Here is a 6,923-nt window from a genome sequence, read left to right on the forward strand (position 1 = left end):
CAAGGTAAGAAAACTGTGGGTTGCCTCCCAAGCAGCGCTTGTTTAACGTCATTAGCTTGACGATCGGAATTTATACACCTGTAGTAGGAATCGGTGGATCTATCAGAGTGTGGCTTGAGTAGTCTGTTGGAATGTCTCCTCCTTCGTAGAGCTTCACTCTTTGTCCCTTTAGAATGAATGGACTACAAGTTTCTCTCTTAATTTCTACAGCTCCGGATCTCAGAATCTTAGATACTTTGAAAGGGCCAGTCCATCTTGAGCGCAGCTTCCTAGGGAAAAGTCGTAACCTAGAGTTGAACAGGAGAACAGGGTCGCCTATATTGAAATATTTCTTCACTATTCTTTTGTCGTGCCAAGCTTTTGTTCTCTCTTTGTATATTTTGGCATTCTCGTAGGCAGATTGCCTGAGTTCTTCCAGTTTGTGAATCTCAAGGATACGCTTTTCACCAGTGGTCAGGTAATCTAAATTCAAAGTTTTAATGGCCCAATAGGCCTTATGCTCTAATTCAAAAGGTAAATGACAGGATTTTCCATAGACTAGTTGGTAGGGAGTAGTTCCTATAGGGGTTTTGAAAGCGGTTTGGTAGGCCCATAATGCTTCTTGAAGATTCTGAGATCAGTCTCTTCTAGATATTGAAACAATTTTTTCTAGGATTTGTTTTATCTCCCTATTGGATACTTCTACTTGGCCACTAGTCTGTGGGTGGTATGGTGTTGCTACTCTATGCCTAACTCCATATTTTCTTAAAAGTTTATCAAATATTCTCGATATGAAGTGTGATCCTCCATCGCTTATGACTAAACGGGAGGTCCCAAATCTAGGGAATATATAGTTCTTAAATAACTTGATCACCACCCTAGTATCATTTGTGGGTGCAGCTATAACTTCAATCCACTTAGACAAGTAGTCCACAACTACTAAGATATACTTGTTTCCTAAGGATGGTGGGAAAGGTCCCATGAAATCTATACCCCGAACGTCAAAGAGTTCTACTTCTTGAATGTTTCTTAGAGGCATTTCGTCACGCCTTGAAATATTTCCCGTGCGTTGGCATTTATCATATTTGACAATGCAAGCATGGACATCACGCCACATGGTAGGCCAGAATAGGCCAGCTTGAAGAATCTTGGCGTATGTCTTAGAGGTGCTCGCATGTCCACCATAGGGTGCAGAGTGACAATGCTCAATTATACTTTTTACCTCCTCTTCTAGAATGCATCGGCGAAAAATGTCGTCTTTACCCCTTTTGAAAAGGAGCGGTTCGTCCCAATAAAAGTTTCTCACATCGTTGAAGAACTTCTTCTTGCGGTGGTAGTCAATAACAGGGGGTACGATATCAGCATCTAGGTAGTTAACAAAGTCTGCATACCATGGTACGTTACTTACAGCTAAGGATTTTTGGAAGTGCTCATGTGGGCCTAGGCTATCTTCTTCAAAGGCTTCTAGTCTAACTATCAGTCTATCATAGGCAAAGTCATCATTTATGGGTACTAAGTCTGGTTTCAGATGTTCTAGCCTAGAAAGGTGATCAACCACTACATTTTCAGTGCCTTTTTTATCTCTAATATCTAAATCAAACTCTTGTAGTAACAAAGTCCATCGGAGTAACCTGGGCTTGACATCTTTTTTACTTAATAGGTAACGAATGGCAGCATGATCGGTGTAAACTATAATTTTGGCTCCTACTAGATAAGATCTAAATTTGTCTATAGCAAAAACTACAGCGAGTAATTCCTTTTCAGTTGTTACGTAGTTAAGTTGGGCAGCGTCTCGGGTTCTACTGGCATAATAAATCGCATGTAATTTTTTATCTTTCCTTTGTCCAAGAACGACTCCAACGGCATAATCACTAGCGTCCCACATTATCTCAAAAGGTTCTGACCAATCAGGGGGTTGCGTAATAGGTGCTGATATTAACACTTGCTTTAAAATATTAAATGCTTCATTACATTTTCCATCGAAAATGAATTCAGCATCTTTCATTAAAAGGCCAGTTAAAGGTTTAGTTATTTTGGAGAAGTCCTTGATAAAACGCCGGTAGAATCCAGCATGTCCAAGAAAACTTCGGACTTCTCTGATAGTTTTGGGGGGTTTTAGGTTGTCTATTACTTTTATCTTAGCTCTATCTACCTCTATACCTTTTTCGGAAACTATATGTCCTAAAACAATCCCTTCGGTGACCATGAAATGACACTTTTCCCAATTTAGTACAAGGTTCACCTCCACGCATCTCTCCAGGATTTTCTCAAGGTTAGCAAGACAATTGTGGAAATTAAATCCGCAAACTGAGAAATCATCCATAAATACTTCCATGATACCATCTAGGTAATCTGCAAAGATTGACATCATGCAGCATTGGAAAGTAGTTGGGGCGTTATAGAGGCTGAATGACATTCGTCTGTAGGCAAAAGTTCCATAAGGGCATGTAAAGGTAGTTTTTTCTTGATCTTCAGGGTGGATAGGTATTTGGAAGAATCCAGAGTATCCATCTAGATAGCAGAAGTAAGAGTGTCTGGTTAGACGCTCCAACATCTGGTCTATAAATGGTAAAGGGAAATGATCCTTCCTGGTTGCTTTATTTAACTTTCTGTAGTTTATGCACATCCGCCATCCTCCTTCCATTCGTTTTGCTACATGTTCGCCTCTATCGTTTTGCACGACTGTGATGCCTCCCTTTTTAGGTACTACATGCACATGGCTTACCCACTTACTATCCGAGATCTGATAGATTATACCTGCCTCAAGTAACTTAAGAACTTCTTTTTTAACAACATCACTCATTATAGGGTTTATTCTTCTCTGATGTTCTCTAGAGGGTTTTGAGTCTTCTTTGAGCGAAATCCGATGCATACATACGGATGGGCTTATACCTTTCAGGTCAGAGATATTATATCCTAAGGATGAGGGATATCTTCGTAAAACATCTAAAAGTTGGTCTGTTTCCTCTTGGCTCAAAGTAGCACTGACTATAACTGGACGGTTCATCTCTTCATCGAGGAACTCATATCTCAGGTTCTTAGGCAGTTCCTTAAGTTCTAAGGTTGGTTTCTTAGGGCATGGCATAGGATCTGGGGTAAGGGATAAACATTCGTAAAGGTTATCATCGATGTAGGGTTTCCTAAAGTCATCATCTTCCAGTATGAGAGTTGATGGCAACTTAATTGTTTTTATGATTTCTTCTTGTTCTATTTCCCTAACACATTCATCAAAGATATCTAAGGCATAACATGCATCTCCCATCACAGGTGCCATAAGAAATTTCGAAAGTATAAATTCTATTTTCTTGTCACCTACCTCAAAGGTAAACTTTCCTCTCTTAACATCTATTATGGCTCCTGCAGTTGATAAGAACGGTCTACCTAGAAGGATTGGTATATCATTATCCTCTTTGATGTCCATGACAACAAAATCAGTAGGATAAATAATTGACTTATCCTAATAGGGACATCTTCTAATATGCCTATCGGATACTTAACAGATCTATCAGCTAACTGAAGTGACATCTTAGTAGGCTGTAATTCTCCTAAGTTTAACCTCTCACAAACTGCTAAAGGAATTAAGCTCACACTAGCTCCTAAGTCTAAAAAAGCTTTTTCGATGACATGACTTCCCAAAAGACAAGGAATGGAGAAATTTCCAGGATCTTTATCTTTTTTGGCTAACTTATTCTCGGAAATAGAATTGCATTCCAAGGGTTTCGGATCGTCGAGTCTACGTTTGTTGGTAAGGATGTCTTTAAGAAACTTTGCATAAGAAGGTATTTAAGTGATGGCTTCTGTGAAAGGGATTTCTACGTGAAATTTTTCTATAACCTTAATAAATTTCTGATACTGGTTATTGATTGGGTTTGTTTGAGTTTTTGCGGATATGGTATCGGTGGTTTATATGGCGGGGGTGGTACATAAGTTTTATCTTTAGGTTATTCTCCTTTTTCTTGACCTTCCTGTTTTTCAGATTCTTCTGGCTCCTTTACTTCGCCCGTGGGTTCGGTATATTCCTTATAAGTTTTGGGTTCGCTCAATCTTGGGTTTGGTGGCTCATCGTAAGCGTTCCCACTTCGTAGGGTAATGGCATTGGCTTGTCCTCTCGGATTTTGTTGAGGTTGTCCAGGGAACTGTCCTCCAGGTGTGGTTTGGGGGGCTTGGTTTAAAGCTACCTGAGAGATCTCGGTTTCAAGCATCTTAGTATGAGTAACTATTTGGTCAACCTTGGTTCCTAACTGGGAAATCAGTTCGTTAACGTGAATGTTTTGGTTCATGAACTCTTTGTTTTATTGGGTTTGAGCAGTGATAAAATTTTCCATAATTTTCTCAAGGCTCGGCTTTGGTGGTACGAGTTGCATAGGTTGATTTGGTCTTGGGGCTTGGTAACCTGGTTGTCTCGGAGGTGCACTATTTTGGATAAGGTTATTGTTCTTATAGAAGAAGTTCAGGTGATTCCTCTATCCAGGGTTATAGGTATTCAAATATGGGTTCCCTTGGGTGTAGTTCGCTTGCTCAGAGTGGGTTTCGTTTAAGAGACTGCATTCTGCAGATTGGTGTCCTTTGATTCCACATATCTCACAATCCGACGAAACTGCGGCTGCAGTATTCGGGTTTGTACACATATGCTCCACCTTAAGGGCTAATGTGTCCATTTTAGCTTGCATCATGTCTATAGAGCTTAACTCATGTACTCCTCCTTGGGCTTCCTTCTTCTCAACTGTCGCTTGTTTGAATCCCCATGATTGATGGTTTTGAGCCATATCTTCAATGAGGGTGCTAGCTTCAGGGTAAGGTTTGTTCATCAGTGCACCGCCTGCGGCAGCGTCGATGGTCATCTTAGTGTTATAGTGAAGTCCATTATAGAAGGTCTGAATGATTAACCAATTTTCTAAGCCATGATGTGGGTATGCTCTTAACAACTCTTTATATCTCTCCCAAGCTTCGAACAACGATTCTCCTTGGTTCTGGGTAAATCTAGTTATATGGTTTCGAAGAACGGCGGTTTTACTTGGGGGAAAGTATCTAGCAAGGAATACTCTTCTAAGGTTATCCCAAGTCGTAATGGAATTGGGTGGAAGGGAATCTAACCAAGATAGGGCTTTATCTCTGAGGGAAAAAGGGAATAATCTTAAACGGATTGCCTCAGGAGAAGCTCCATTGGTTTTAAAATTGTCTGCTAATTGGAGAAAGATTTTTAAATGTTGGTTTGGGTTCTCGGTAGCGAGACCTGCGAATTGTCTTTGTTGCACTAGTTGCAACAGGGAGGGTTTAAGTTCGAAATTATTAGTTGGGATGGTTGGGTTTACTATACTAGAACTAGGTTCTTCGTTGTATGGTTGGGCGAAATCCTTAAGAGGTCTTTGGTTTTGATCTTCGGCCATAGCTCTCCTAATTCTACGGAAAAATAAAAGTGCGCGAGCGTAACGTTCAGGTTCCTCCAGGGGGTATACTAAACTTCCGGTGCTGCGAGTTCTTCGCATTGACCAGTGGGTAATAACCTAAGTCTAAACGATATAACAATAGGGTATGAAATTTGACGAAATTGGTCCCCGGCAACGGCGCCAAAAACTTGATGCGTGCTTTTCGCAAGTATACGAACGCGTCAGAGTAATATAAGAGATTGTCGAATCCACAAAGACCAAGTGTCAATCTATCGTTATCTATTGTTACAGTGTTTATCTAAGGTAAATGAAATAGGGGTTTTTAAGAGTGTACAATGAAAAGTAAAGTATTAAATAAAGTTCAATTAATAAGGACAGGTTCGAATGTAATTCACATAATCAATTAATAATCCAAGTACTTGCAAATAGAATTACTTATGGGCAGTGTTTCCTACTTTGAAAAGAACCAATTTAACGGGAACTGTCGCTTTCGCGTATTCAGGACCGAGTTGTACTCCCTAATCAAACCCTCTTATTGTCACTTATAAAAAGGCGCGCATTGCGTTAGAGTAGTAAACCTATTTTTAAGAAATATAGTATCTTGACTAAGTTGAAAAGTATTTTGACCTGGATTTCTTAACCAAAAGAGTTTCTCACGAACCAGACTCTAAACTTATAAACGCGTCCGAAAATAGTTTTAAAATCACTTTTCTTCTTAAGTTAAAAGCTCCTAATGAACTAAACAAAGCGCTTTTGCTGTATTTGAAATAGTTAAAAACAACTAAGTTTAAAAGGACGTTGGACGGCTTTCGATCTTACCCAACGAAAATTAAGTGCGGGAAAACTTAGGTTGAAAGACAAAACAACCCTTAAGTGTTTCTACGAACAATTGTACGGATTATCGGTTCAATTACGATCCTTACATTCTAACCTTTATAGGTTTAGCTAAACATGGTAAAGTAAAGGTGCATTTTAATTTAAATAAAAGTAGTGCGAGTGCGGAAAGTAAATAAAAGTAGTGCGAGTGCGGAAAGTAAATAAAAGTAGTGCGAGTGCGGAAAGTAAATAAAAGTAGTGCGAGTGCGAGAAATAAACAAAGTAGTGCGAGTGCGAGAAATAAATGAAAGTAGTGCGAGTGCGAGAAATAAATAAAGTAGTGCGAGTGCAAGAAATAAATGAAAGTAGTGCGAGTGCGGGAAATAAATAAAGTAAAGACAGTGCGGGAAAGTAAAGTAGATAAAGGCAGAGTAATAAAAACCTGTTCCAATCGGAGGATTGAATAAAATGAGAAACGGAAATGAAAATGGCGGCAGGATTAACTTCCTTCCAAAGTGCTCCAAACTCGATTACAGACTCGATTACACAGTTGTGGCAACACCCCAATGTGAAACGATTACCACTTTTACAATACTGAATATATGCCTAGATATAACTAAGTTTGCTCTAAGTTTGGATGATGAAACAAATGAAATTGAGTCTCTATTTATAGGCAAGGAAAATAATGGAAATGACAAGGATGCCCTTCAGTTTGAAATTGGGAGGGAAAAGCTTTCTTCT

General features: G+C 39.4%; 1 non-coding gene across 1 annotated transcript; it reads left to right on the plus strand.

Moving 5' to 3' along the window:
• The first annotated feature begins 4,875 nt into the window (after nucleotides 1-4,875).
• LOC127099679 (small nucleolar RNA R71) lies at nucleotides 4,876-4,982 on the plus strand. The gene has a single exon (XR_007794156.1). It is a non-coding gene; the product is annotated as a small nucleolar RNA R71 (small nucleolar RNA).
• Nucleotides 4,983-6,923: the final 1,941 nt, after the last annotated feature.

This window comes from Lathyrus oleraceus, chromosome 6 (assembly GCF_024323335.1).
Source record: "Lathyrus oleraceus cultivar Zhongwan6 chromosome 6, CAAS_Psat_ZW6_1.0, whole genome shotgun sequence".
In the NCBI taxonomy this organism is placed as follows: Eukaryota; Viridiplantae; Streptophyta; class Magnoliopsida; order Fabales; family Fabaceae; genus Lathyrus; species Lathyrus oleraceus.